Below are 13,936 nucleotides of genomic sequence, written 5' to 3'. Positions count from 1 at the left end.
CACAGACAGATTCATTTGGCACAATTAGTAATGCTGAGCACCTCCTCTATGCTAAACCTTTAGAGAAGGAAATGCTGTGGCTCCTTCTGTGGAAGAGATGATCGCCTCCCTGGGGACAGCAGGAGGATGCAATCCTAGAAACAGTTAAGACCACAGACTCTGTTCAGGGCCTCTGGGCCTGGCCTTTAGCTGCCCTGGCTACCATTGTGTGACCAGCTACCTCTGCAGGGAAATGCTTACGTGTCCTCCCACATAGTCACTCTGCACAGTGGCAACTGATTCTTCGAATCAGGGAAGAGTTTGCTCCCAGTCGTCAGGGCATTTGGGTTGAGAGAGGCAGCTGACATCCCTTCTGTCTGGTCCAGGACTCGGGTAGAAATAGTAGCTTTCAGCTTTATCATTCACCGAGTGTTTTCAACCCAGGAAGGTAGGCACAGACGTGTCCCAGGAGAGGGTGGCTACTGTGCCCAGAAAGGTGGATCCCTTGTCGTGGTGATGAATCATCTGAAAAGGTAAAAGCAAAACAAAACCAGAAACAAAAACCAAGTCTAAGTCAAGGTGGGTGGTACTGGGGACCGGGGCTGGCAGGGACATCTACCCTAGTGCTGGATTAGAAGAGGTTGGCCTTCTCCTGGGAGAGCGAGGTAGGTATTTCTTACAAGCAGTGAGGTCCCCCAGTTTTCCACAGGGCTATGGGAAAAATTGCTTGTAATTATGTTAATTACAACAACAGAGCCCTTCACTTCTCAGGAGGGCTTTTCATCTTCAAAGGGGCTCCAGGATGGAGCATTAATACTTGACATGAAAGTCTTTGGAGTTTCAGAACTGAAGGCAGAGGGGCCCTAGCTATGTGGGGGCTGGGGCATGGGTGCTGTCTTGGAATGCCAATGCCCAAGGAATTCTCTTGCTGTAAGGTGGGGATCAGGTTAAAGCAGGGATACATGCCAGAAACTGGCCCTCATCTCACTGAAATTGGAGGGGTAGAGGGACTGAAGTGTCACCTCACTCCCCTATACTGGGACTCCCCGTTAAATCTGAATTTCAGATAAACACTAAAAGCACAAATGCACTACACAATTTGCTTATACACGCCCACACACAGCAAGTGCCATCAGAGGCTGGGCTTCCTACCTGATAGACTCCTACCAGAGAGGTCAGCAAATCCGGGCGTGTTCCCCCAGGGCCATAGGGAACAAGGGCTCCTCAGACCTGCCCAGACCCAGCCTCTTTCCCACCCCCGTGTGGGAATGCCAGAAAGTCCTCCTTTCAGCTCTGTCCAGGCTAGAACTCAGGGCTGGGCTGCTGGGTCCAGTCCAGCCTCCCCAACTCCTTTATTTACCTTGGATTTGGGATGAAACAGCCTCAGGAGTGGAATGTCTAAAGCGTCCCCTCCCCGCTTCTCTCCCGTCTTTCCTTCTCTGCACCCTGACCTCCACCCCACCACTCTGTAGTTTGAGCGAGACATCTGTGGCCGCCCACCCCCAACTCCCAAAACTGCTGGAATCACAATTCTCCCGTGACAAAAACCAGAGCAAGATGGTCACTGGGCTGAGATGAGCTTCCAGCCTCGGCAGTGGAATCCAGGCTGCCAGGACGGGTCTGGGCCTGAACTAGAAATGCCGGAGGGTTCCTGGGCTGGGCGGGAAGGGGAGACAAGCTGGCACTTGCCACAGCACAGAATAGTAACTGGGAGGTGGCAGTGCCTGCTCTGAAACAGAGTGAAACTCTCAGGGCCTCCAGACACAGGCACACTGGTTCCCAGGCCCCTAAAGCTCCAGAGCTGGCCCCCGGGCTCAGTCAGTTAGGGTCAAGGGCAGAGCATGTTGCCTTCTTCACGCCCCCAGGACAGAGAGATGGTCACACACATTTACATCCTGGGATATTACTTCGGGCCCGTGGGCACGATTAACATTCCAAAGCTTCGGTTCCCCCTCATGACCTAATGGAAAGGGCACGAAGTCAGTCAGATAGGGCGGGTCAGCTTCCCACTCACCGTTTACCAGCTGAGTGACCTCGGGTAAGACTCTCTTAACAAATTTTTAAAAATGCCCCCGATGTACTTGAAACTAAAGCCATTTAAGGAAAATGGTGGTGGGCAAGATGAACCTGGCCGATTGGCTGGCAGTGCTGTATAGAAGGCAGGGCACTGAGCTGCAGCTGTTCCTTCAAAGTACAAGATGCTGGGAAGATTCCAGAAAAACTAATATTGGTAAATCACTCTTAGAATCGTATTGGGGAAGAACAACTTTCCCCTCTGGATTAAACATTTACCCCTCTGGGTAAAACATGCTAGTGTTTCTTTCCCTCCTCATCCTTTCTTAATGAATTAAAAGTACATGAATATATGAACAGAGTATGACACACTCAGTTCATGGGCATCATTCAAATCATGACCTGCACTTCCAGAAGTATGTTGAGCCCTGCACAATAAATGTTTGTTGATTGACTGACTAACCTGTCTGATTAGATGAAAGGGCAGAAGCAAGGATTGATTTCATGTCAACTGAGTAGATCTTCTTAGAAATCCTGCCTCTTATTTTAGAAGCTTCAAAGATTAGTGTTTTATTTCCCCAAATCCCCACTCACTGGCTCTACTATTTTGTTACCTCCTTCCATTTCTATTTATGCAGCAGCGATGCCCGGCTCTGCAGATAATGTTTTATAACTAGTGAACTAGAACAGCAAGAGCGTTGAAGCTACTTGGCTATGCTAAGGGATTTGTCAGCCAGGCACCTGGCCAGGGAAGGCCTGGTGGGTCCTTCCTTGGATTTGAAAGGCCAAGGAGAGAAGCTGCTACTGTTAGCAGCCCAACGTTATGCAGATGTCACTGTGCTGGGGAGGGACAGGTGGTGTGTGGGCTGCCTCGTCTCTAATTCCTAGGTCTGAACAAAATAGGGGAAAAAACAGTCCCAACAGAGTGGGATCGGAAGTATCCCAGGGGAGTTAAAACCAGGTAGCGCCATACATGAGACTTTGGTAACAAGTGGGAACAGCCCTGGGATAGGGGGTGGTGTAAGGGACAGACGAAGAACTGTTTCTACTCTTAATTGATCTCTCCTATGAGTCATTTATCTCATTTGAAGTTCAGAGATTTGCTCCTGAGCCAGAGTATGGCCACTTCCCGTGTGATCTATTATCCTCGATGAGCCTCAGTTTCCTAAAGTGTAAGGGGGAATACTAATACCTAACCCCTACGTATGCACGGAATAAATATGTATTGAACACTTACTGTGTGCCAGGCCCTGTGCCAAGTTCTCCGCTGAGAACACAGTGGAAACAAGACAAAGTCCCTATCTTCCTGGAACTCATTTATACTCCAGGGCAGAACCCCCCCAAATAGCAGCTCCCATGGAGTGTTTTATATGGCTCATGTAATTAAATTTGTTTCTTTTTTTTTTTTAATTTTTTTTCAACGTTTATTTATTTTTGGGGGGACAGAGAGAGACAGAGCATGAACGGGGGAGGGGCAGAGAGAGAGGGAGACACAGAATCGGAAACAGGCTCCAGGCTCTGAGCCATCAGCCCAGAGCCCGACGCGGGGCTCAAACTCCCGGACCGCGAGATCGTGACCTGGCTGAAGTCGGACGCTTAACCGACTGCGCCACCCAGGCGCCCCTAAATTTGTTTCTTTAAACGTGTTGCAAACGTATACAAAGTTTTACATAAAGTCTAGATTTTCCAGTGGCAAGGCTGGGCCTCTCTTTCTGCATGGCAACTATCAGCCAGAGCTTAGTGTCTGCTTCCCTTAAAAGGAAAGCATTTTCTCCAGGTAGCCACATTCTGCACATTTCCAGGCACTCTTATCTTGCTCAAACTTAAAGAATATTTTTATTTGTTTGTTTAGTTAAAACCTTTCCATCCTCCCTGACTATAAAGAGGTGAAAGCCTGGCTCTTGGATATGACATTCAAGGCCTCTTAGGTCTGTCTCCTGCCTGATTCGTCCCTACAAATACTAAAGCTCCGGCAAATTGAAACCTCCTGACCTTCCCACATGGTACCTCTGACCATTTGCAATGTTATTTTCTCTGCCCAAATGTTTTTTGCTTCTATTTTTCAATCCAGAAAATTGATACTGACCTGTCAGGGTCATTTTAAACATAACTCTCCCCATTTGTTCAAACTTTCTGTGAGGAAGTACCCAGAGAGTCACATGGCGTGGAGACCCTCAAAGATAGAAATGGCCCATTTGAGACCTGAGGGACAGCACTTGTTTTACATCTTACAGTTGGGCCCAGGGACCTTCCCAGTTGGTGACAAGTTGTAAAAAGCCTCAGCTTTCCCAATAAATAGGAACAAAATATAAACATGGAATGAAATAATGTCTGTGAGTGACATCTGATAATATTTCAAAAACCACATTTGACTGGGGTTATTGATGCTTAGTAAGTAACAGCAATTGTTCCTGTTGTCGTATTGATATTCCAAGTGGTGGTAATTTCATCGAGAATGGTAGGCCAGCAGCTGTAATGTGTGCTCTGGGAAGAGTCTATGAGGGCTGTAGAGTTGTGAAATGGTTAAGAGATGTGGTTGGAAAAGCAGGCTAGGGTGAGAGAGGGGCCTTCCAATTAGACTCCCTGCTTGGCCTTTTTCTCCATTCTTCCTATCTTAAACACAGCAGCCAGAGCGATGCTGCAAAACAAGTCACACCTTGTTGCGCTTACTCTAAAGCCCCTAGTGGCTCCCTATCTGCCTTAGAGTAAAAGCTAAAGTCATTACCTCTCACACCTTGTATCCCAACACTTTCCCCTCACTCCTTGCTCTGTTCCAGCCACTGAACCTCATTCTGACCTCCCTGACCCTCCTTTAATGAGCAAGTACGTGCTTACCTCAGGATCTTTTCATTTGATCGCCCCTCTTTCAGGAACCATCTTCCCTCTGCTATCTACACAGCTCCATCCAACACTTTCTTAGATCTCTACTCAAATGTCATCTTCTCCCTAGTTAGTCTATCTAAAATTTTACTTCTTCCCTGCCCCCTCCCCTCCCTAACCTCGGTTGCCTTATTGTTCTCCTTGGAACTTATTACCAACCAATGTGCTTTACTTGCTTCACTTATTTATCTTGGTTATTTTCTGTCTCTCCCCACTGGAATCTAAGTACTATGAGAGCAGAAGTTCTTATGTGTCCTGCTCACTGCTGTATCCCCCAGAACCTAGAACAGAGCCCGGCACATAGTAGATACACAATAAACATGTGTTGGATGAGTGAATAGTGCTTTGATTCAATAAACCTTGGGAAGTCACAGAATGTTTTTGAGCAGGAAAGTGAATGGGGTCAGAGCTCACAAAGGGCTGCAGGATAGACTAGAATGGGGCTGGAAGCTGGAGGATAGGAGGTAGTTACAATAGCAGAAGGACTCATAAGTGAAAGTTTAAACAGAGGGCTTCAGTACCAATAGAAGATGACAATAGGAGGTGGTAAGTTTCATGAGGGCAGGGAATTTGTCTGGCATATAGTAGGTGTTCAGTAAATATTTACTGAATGATGAATGAGGGAATGATGCTTGTGTTTTTCATGTGGGATGGCCTCAGGCCTCTGGTCTGGGTCTGTGTGAGGAAAGACCTGAACCTTCTTTGCTCTTGACTCTGGGGTTCTCCTGGCCAGGAGTTACATGAGATCAACACTTAACTCTTACTTCGGTATGTACATCTTCCCTTCCTCCCTTCCTGCTAACCCCCCATGGCATGCAGTCACCTTTTAGGCCTCAGCTTAACTCAGACAAATTGGGGTTCAGGCTGTGGGAATTGAGGTGGGGTTCAGGCGGCAGGTTTCTACAGGCAGTGACCAGGTCGAATGAGCTTTTTGAATGCTATACAACCAAAGCCTTAGGTGACGTGGATAAATTAGTGTGGAAATTAGTGTGCCAGTCCAGAGCCCCTCAAGAGCATGGAAATCCCTGTGGACATCATCCATACCTTTTCTACAAAACCACAAGTTATTGGATAGGAGGCTGATCTAGGTTGAGGCTGGGTATGTGGACTGTGTTAAGAGAAAGTTCCCACACTGGGGGGGGGGGGGGTTGGAGAGGGTGGAGGGGTGTGAGGTGGGGCTGTTGCTTGGTTAAAGAACCTCTCATTTATACCCTCCCTGGTCTGCCCTTCTCCTCAAAGGAGCCTCACTAGGCTCTGAGATCCACATTGGACCTTGCCCCGAATCCAATCAACAGAAATGAAGGGCTTCATATCCTCCCTGCCCCAAGAATAAACATATAGTAACTCGCTTCTGAATTTTCCAGGTTTCTATTAAGTGAATGTCTGGTGCCCAGAACTGCACCAGATCCTCGCCTAAAGATGGTGGAGAAAAATAACATTTGCATAGACTTATTCTTGTTTTATTTATTTAATTTGATCTTCTTGTCAATCCTGTGAAGTAGTATCCTCATGTAAGAGATGAATAAACTGAGGTCCAGCTCGTTCATACAACTAGAAGTTGAGAGAAGGGAAATTTGAGACAAGTTTTGATTCATCCCAAACATCGGTTGTTTTTCTGAGGACATCAGTGCTGTTTATAGAATTTGACCACAGAACTAGGAATTGTTTGGACGAGAAGGTGCTTGTGGAATTTGCTTAGGTCCTTCCCACAAAGGGGTTCAGGCTCAGACAGCAACAGCCACAAGCCAAAAGAATGGTCTGAATGCCACAGAAAGGTCTGATAGTCCGGTCCCCTGACTCCCACGTGCTTTTTCTTTTGTCTTTAAAAATATGTGATGATAATATCATTCTTAAATATTATGTTTATCTGCCTTAAAAATCAAATAATACTGAAAGCTTTATAACCAAAACATTGGCCCTCCCCACTCCTTATTTTTGTTGAGAGAATATTTCATCTCCTAATATTTTTGTTGAAATCTCTCATACCTTCTTATCCTACCCCTCCCCAATGCTTTTTGTCCTCTTCTTAACCTTGTGGTTGTACCAGAATGGTGGGGGGTGGGGTGGGGAGGGAAAACAGATAAAACACATTTGGTCAATCAGTCTTATTGAACAGAAGTCCAATTTCTTACCACATTGCCCTCCCCGCCCCCCATAGGATTCTGTATCCCCAGATAACTCATTTTGCTGAAGTCAACACATGTCCAGTGCTCAGGTAGCTTAGCCTTGAGCCTGACACTGGTAGGAACTCCTGGCTCATGAGAGCTCCTGTCTGGTCTGTGCCTTGCTGCCCTCAAGTCCCCTTGCTGCCCTCTGTCCCCTTGCTGCTGAGGCCAGAGATTGATTTACATGAGAAAACAGAGTAGATAACCACAGTGATGATCCCTCCCATCCACACTTGACCAAGTTCAGAAAGCTTTCATGCCCACAGTCTCATTTTACAACAGCATAACATCATGGGATATGTTGTTCAGTACTGCCCATGTGAAGTCAAAATTGGGACACTGCTCTGTCCTGACAGGGCAGCGTATTTAAAATCAGGACTGAGATGGGGCACCTGGGTGGTTCAGTCTGTTAAGCATCCAACTTCAGCTTAGATCATGATCTCCCAGTTTGTGGGTTTGTGAATTTGAGCCCCCTGTGGGGCTCTGCTCTGACAGCTCAGAGCCTGAAGCCTGCTTCAGATTCTATGTCTCCCTCTCTCTCTCTGCCCCTTGCCTCCTCTTATGTGTTCTCTGTCTCTCTCTCTCTCTCAAAAATAAATAAATAAGCTTAAAATAAAATAAAATAAGATCAGGACTGTGAATCTTCACATTCATGGCAGTTTCTTATTTGGCTCTTATGTCTGCAGGGCCAGTGGAACCTTCTTTTGCCGGGGTGGGGGGGCCTGGGGAGGGGTGGAAGTGGAGTCTCTGACTGACACTGGAGGGGAGGAAGAATGATGGGAGGACCTCAGGGAGAGAGCTTACTTCCAAGTGATTTACTGGACCTTGTTTTTCCTCCTCTTCCCACATAGATCCAAATTTGGAATAAAGAAAACTATTCCTTTGAGGACACTTACCAGCACTTGGTTTAGTTCAAGGATGAAAAGAGAGTCAGAAACTAATAATTCTGAACACTTTAGTGGGGAATTCACCTAAAATCTCAAACTGAAATCTGTTTGATTGCCTGGGCTAGAAAGTGAGATTCATTTATAAATTATTTTTGCTGCAGCTTCCACTACAAAAATCTCAATAAGCCTCGAATTTGGATCACATTCTGGGACCCTCTATACAGGGTAAGGAGACAGAGGAAGGGGCAACAATTCAGGCTACAGTTTAGGCAATGTGTTAGGTTCATCTGTAGCCCCAGTACCTTGAAACACTTGGATGGAGCCAGAGATAAATCAGGGTAGGACTTGGGCTACAAAATGCCTTCCAGAAGGCTGGATGGGGTCTGAATTCCTCTGAGAGAGACCAGAATTGTATTGTTCAGTTTGATGTCCTCACCCCCTCTTCAACAGACCCGCTGACGAGTAACCCAGCCTATTGCTGTTACTGACTCCAGGGACACTAAATTCTCCACTGTCCTGAACCACTGGGAGCAGTCCCAGTTGCTACGCACCCTGCTCAGCGGAGAAGAGTGGGATTTGGGTCACATGGCTTTATTGTCATATGTTTGGTATTGTTGAGGTTAAAGCCTCTGGGTGGTGAAAGAGTCCTCACCAAGTAAGAGCTGCCTGGGAGCAGGAGAGAGGAATTCCCAGATTCCCTATAGCTATAAATCAATGCCTCTGTGTTGAAACATACATCTCACAGCCTGAAACTCAGACTCACAAATGAGTCAGCAATGCCTTACTTGAGCAGGGATGGAGGGCAAAGCAATGGAAACATCACAGGCCCAAGCCACACTGGGGATGTCTGAATCTTAGGAGTGATCTTTTGAGAACATAGAACTGATTCCTCCAGAGCCTTTGGGTTTTCTTATTCCCCAGACCAAGCAAGTGAGGTGTATCTCAAGCAAAGAAGACTTCAGGGTGGCCTATTGCCAGGTGTCATCATTCAAAGGACCCAGAAGTTCCTCTTGATCTCTACCTTAATTCCTCCTGCTTTATCCCCTTTCATTGATTCCTCAGTAGAGGGACACAAGAGTTGGGACTTTGTTTGCCATAGTATCAACAGTGCATAGATACATGCATAATTAAAAAATAATAAATTAACAACCAGTGCAGCATCAGTCAGTATAGATTCTGGTTGGGATGCTGAGCAGGGTCCAAGTGGAAGGGACCCTGGGCTTGGGTTCTAGTCTTGACTTTGTGTGTGATTTGCTACATGATCTAGAGCAAATCACTTGACCTCCTTGGACCTCAGTTTTCTCATCTATAAAAAGGGGGAATTTGGACTAGAAGTTGTAAACTCGTATGCCTACAGGGTCAGACAATTAACGTAAATGAGTGAATCCGGTAGGGTGGGGTTGTCCTGATTTTAACATGTGGATTCCATCTAAATGAGCAGCTGTTGTCGGATGGAACTGCTGAGCCAGGCTGTCTAGAGCCTGTCTTCAAGAGATGCTGAAAACCTAGATGTTTATGTGAAATCTCCTGGTGTTTAAGATACCGTGTGGGTCAAACAAACAAACAAACATCTCTAAGCCAGTAATAGCCCTAGACCAGAGGATTTGATGGTCCCTCCCAGCTTGAATTTTCTGATTCTAAAGTATGTGTCTTCTAAAGAAAATCTTTAAGAAATCACTTTAGTTATAGGGATTTCTGCTAGTGCATAAGTGAATGCCTGTGTGTGGGCTCATACTTGCATGGTGTTGGGCTTTTGGCTCCCCTCAAATGATGCTCTCCTGGTGGTCTTTCCCCTCATCCCTCACACACACCTGCAGTGGACTGTTTGCTTGGTCTCAAGAGCCAAGCCCTGGGCCACATGGGAGATGCTGCTTGTCCAGTGAGCTCATCAGCAGTAAAGAGCAGGCTGTGCTGATGAGATAGTCCTTCCCCTCATGAAGGGAAGAGTGGCCACCAGCAGCGGCTGAGCCAGAGGCTGGCTGAGTCAGGCTTGGGGACTTGCTACCCTCCCAGCCTTCGCTGGATATGTCCCCAAGCATTGGGAATCAAGTTCCCATGATTACCAATCCGGAGCTCTCCAACACACCGGTATTAGTCTGATAGGGCCACTGGAACTAAGTACCACAGACTGGGTAGCTTAATTAACAGAAATGTCTTGTCTCACAGTTCTGTAGGCTGGAAGCCCAAAATCAAGGCATCCATAAGGTTGGATGCTTCCCAGGGCTCTGAGGGAAGGGTCTGTTCCAGGCCTTTCTCCTTGGCTTGGAGATGGCTGTCTTCTCCCTGTGTCTCTTCACATCATCTTCTCCCTCTGTGTCCAAATTTCCCTTTTCTATAAGGACACAGGTCAAATATGATTAGAGCCCACCCTAATGACCTCATTTTAACTTGATCACCTTTGTAACGACTCTATGTCCAAGTAAGGTCCCATTCTGAGGTACTGGAGGCTGTAGGACTTCAGCATCCAAATTTAAGGGGTGAGGGGACATAAACCAACCATGATATCACTCCTTTATGGTCTCTCTCTTGTTGCTTTAAACTTCAAAACCTAAGTACCCATAAGCATGTCCCTTCTTACCTGTAACAGCTCCATGCTTCAGGGTCTCATGTACTGGTACACAGCTCACTGTAAGCATGTACTCTGTAAGGACTGGGGTTCATTGTAGTGGGACAGGAGAGTGAACTCTCCTCAAACATCTGATAGGGGACATACAGGCCTTGAGTTTCAAGTAATAACAGAAGGTGTCACCTTATTCTGTGAGGCACTGTCTATATGCTTTTTATCTTTATACCAAAATTTCAAATATTTATACATCACTCAATAAGTACCAAAATACTGTTCCAAATACTTTATATGAAGCAATTTATTGAACCCCCACAGCACTCATTTGAGGTGGGTACTCTTGTTTACTGCATTGTACTGATAAGAAACTGAGGCTCAGAGATCTTAAGAACCTTTGTCAAGTCTGTAGTAACTGATGAAGTTGGAGTTTGAATCCTAAAAGTTAGCTCCTGAGGCCACGCTTTTAATCATTACCAGATAGTGACTGGAAAAGGCAGTCTCTCACATATTATTCTCACTGAAAAGACAAGAAAAGTGAAACCAAGAAGCCAGGTAACTTACCCTGAGTCACTCGGGTAAGAGGCAGAATAAAGGCAGAATCCCTGCCCTGAAAGCCACCGAGCTTCTTCTCCATGGGATCAAGTGTCCTGAGTCCCTTCCCCTTATCCCACTCACTTACACAGCCCCACGGGTAGAAGGGCCTGCCCAGAATCTCTAAACCCTTGCTTGTGGTTAACTATCTCCAAAACCGCAGGGGAACCATGGGGTACGTGGAAAGGGGGGGCACCCTCTCAACTCAGATCTGACCTCCCAGGCGCTCCCAGTTCCCAAGACCACCAGCCCCGAGGCGTAAGGTCCAGCCTCGAGTCTGGGAATTTTCTCAGCCAGAGTTAGAAGCCAGAGAGCGAGGTGGGGAAGGGGCTGGGCGGCGCGGGGCCGCCCAGGAACACAGAGTATCAGATTTCCCTTAAGCCGCCAATCCTGAACGCGAGGGGGCGTGGCCACACCTGGGAGGCGTGGCCGGACTGCGGAGGGGGGCTGCGGCGTCCTAGGGCGAGGCGGTGACGTGAGCTCCGCGCACCTGGGCCCGGCAGGTAAGGGCCGGTGCGGGACGGAGAGCGGAGCTCGAAGAGTCTACCTGCGCAAACCCAGGTATTGCTTGCTGACCGGTCAAGGAGTGCTGGCGACTTAGTTCGGGGGACGACCGCTTCTTGTAGCAGGATTGAGAAAAGGTGAGGACGCTAACTTCTGAACACTAGTTTTGGGGGTAGGGGGCTGGGGACACACCCGCCCCAGAGTTTGTGGGGTTAGGAACCTTGCTTGAGGACATCTGTTTGTTTGGGGGGGGGACTCTCAGGGGCTGGATGCTTGTCGCCCTGCTTTAGGTAGCTTTTGGGCGGTCCTAGCCCTGGAGTACGGGGCCCCTCCCGACCCCACACTTCTCTCTACTCCCTTTCCCTCCCTGCCCTACTGGAGCGTGCCGCTCTCGGCCCTTATCCACCCACCAGAGGATAGAGCTACGTCGCCTCCACCCCTCCGGTGGAGGCCCAGCTCGCTGGGCCGCCGGCCCCAGTGTCCCAAAGGGGATTTCCGAGGCCTGCGGGCCCTTGGTCCTGGTGGGGGTTTGGGGAAATGGAGATGGGGGCGGCCAGGCGCTTTAGCCAGTTTGTTTTTTCTCTTTGAATTTGTTTAGTGCAGCCAGGCCCCTCGCCTTGGGCCTGGGAGACACCACTGGCTTTCCAAGTAGTCAAGCTTGGTGTTGTGGAGGGTGGTGCAGGGCGTGGTTGCTCTGGGGGTGAGGCCCTCTTTGCCCAAGGGGATGGAGGGTGGGTGTGGAAAACTGGGGAAAGTCTCCCAGGCCCAACTGGAAAGGAGGCCCCGGGTGCCACTCTTTCCGGGGAGCCTGCTTTGTAATGAAGGGGTCACCTCTGTCCCGACCCTGCTCTCCTGGTGGATGTCAAAAGTGGAAGCCAGGGAAGGGAGAGGGAGAAGGCGCTTGAGTAGGAGTTGGTGCTGACCCAGGACAGTAGTTTAAGGTTAGATGTGTGCATAACACATAACAGCAGCACCATCTCACCAGCCCCTAACTTCAATCCAGCAGGGAGGAAGGGCATGGGAATTATGGCACAGAATTTACCACTAAGCAGGGCTAAACTAAAGGGAAGAAAGGCTGGGGAACTGGGAAGATGGCGTTCGGTTCCCTGCAGGGGAAGGACAAAAAGCAGGACTCCCTGGCAAATGCTTTTCACTCTGAGCCAAACCATTGACAGCCCAATCTCGAATCTCTACTTTGAGGTAGTGCTGCCCTTGGAAACTCGTCTGGGCAAGGGCTGCAGAGGTGGCAGTGGGGGTGTTTATAGAGGGCCTGCTCCCTGGAATGGGGGTGTGAGAGAGGAGAATTAGTGCCTGAGGGAGGTTGAAAGTATCCCAGCTGGATGCCCAGCGTGAGGGGAGTGGATGAGTTAGCATCTTTGTTCTTTGGCTGGTCAAATACCTATTGGAGACACAGACCTTGAATTTCACTGTGATGGCAGCTGGAGATACTAGGGCTGACTTCAGCTAGGCTAAGTTTCTGTGGGCATTGAGATTTGGGCGCTGAGAATGTTTTGGAAGAGAACTCTGATTTAGGTGTGTTTGGTGGCAGGTGTCATGCAGTCTTCTCCCTAACCACTTCCTTGGCCCTTCGTGCTGCTGGGATCTTGTGAATGTTTTTGGTTTACTCTCGTAGTGTGTAGAAGAAGGGAGGGATTTGGAAGGCAGGGTTAGTGGCAAGATTCAGTACAGCACACTCTGATGAGGAGTGTTGGGTCCAGGCCCCAGATAAAGCACTTTTCTGGGTCTCCGTTAACCCAGCTATAAAATGGGGATGAGGGGCGCCTGGGTGGCTCAGTCAGTTAAGCCTCCGACTTCGACTCAGGTCATGATCTCGCAGTCCGTGGGTTTGAGCCCCACGTCGGGCTCTGTGCTGACAGCTCAGAGCCTGGAGCCTGTTTCAGATTCTGTGTCTCCCTCTTTCTCTGACCCTCCCCTGTTCATGCTCTCTCTCTCTGTCTCAAAAATAAATAAACGTTAAAAAAAAATTTTTTTTTAATGGGGATGATAATACATGCCACTTCCTGATCATGAGGATGAAATCAAACACGGTAAATAAAAGTGTATGTAAACTTTGTAAAGTCAGTGTAGATATGAAGGATTGTTGGTACCGTGCTCTCATTAGCTGAAGAACATCATCTTTTATACCTTCCAGGGGCCAAGAAATGTCTTAGCTTCCTAAGCTAATATTTTTTTTTTGGTTGAAAAAATATTACTTGTAGCTTTTTTATTTTTGTTATCATAAATTGAAACATGTCATTGTAGGAAAATGTGAATCATATACACAAGTATATGAGCAAGTATAAAATTCACTCAATCCCATCACCAGGTAACCATTGTGAATATCTTGTTACATT

The 13,936-nt window shown here is 47.8% G+C and overlaps 1 protein-coding gene across 3 annotated transcripts in view; it reads left to right on the top strand.

The window, feature by feature from the left end:
- Window positions 1-13,936, top strand: part of IRF6 (interferon regulatory factor 6) — a 39,748-nt gene that overhangs the window by 9,781 nt on the left and 16,031 nt on the right. The window contains exon 1 of one of the 3 annotated variants that reach the window (XM_015079944.3): window positions 11,516-11,719. The exons of 1 other annotated variant lie outside the window; for it this stretch is intronic. The gene's annotated coding sequence lies outside the window, so the exon portion shown is untranslated. Of the gene's footprint in view, window positions 1-11,515; window positions 11,720-13,936 lie in introns of those variants that run through there. One more of the 3 variants, XM_027074523.2, reaches the window with a different exon arrangement.

The sequence above is a fragment of the Acinonyx jubatus genome, chromosome E4, assembly GCF_027475565.1.
Source record: "Acinonyx jubatus isolate Ajub_Pintada_27869175 chromosome E4, VMU_Ajub_asm_v1.0, whole genome shotgun sequence".
Taxonomy (NCBI): domain Eukaryota; kingdom Metazoa; phylum Chordata; class Mammalia; order Carnivora; family Felidae; genus Acinonyx; species Acinonyx jubatus.
The sequence above is the reverse complement of the archived record's forward strand: the minus strand, read 5'-3'. Positions and strand labels throughout refer to the sequence as shown.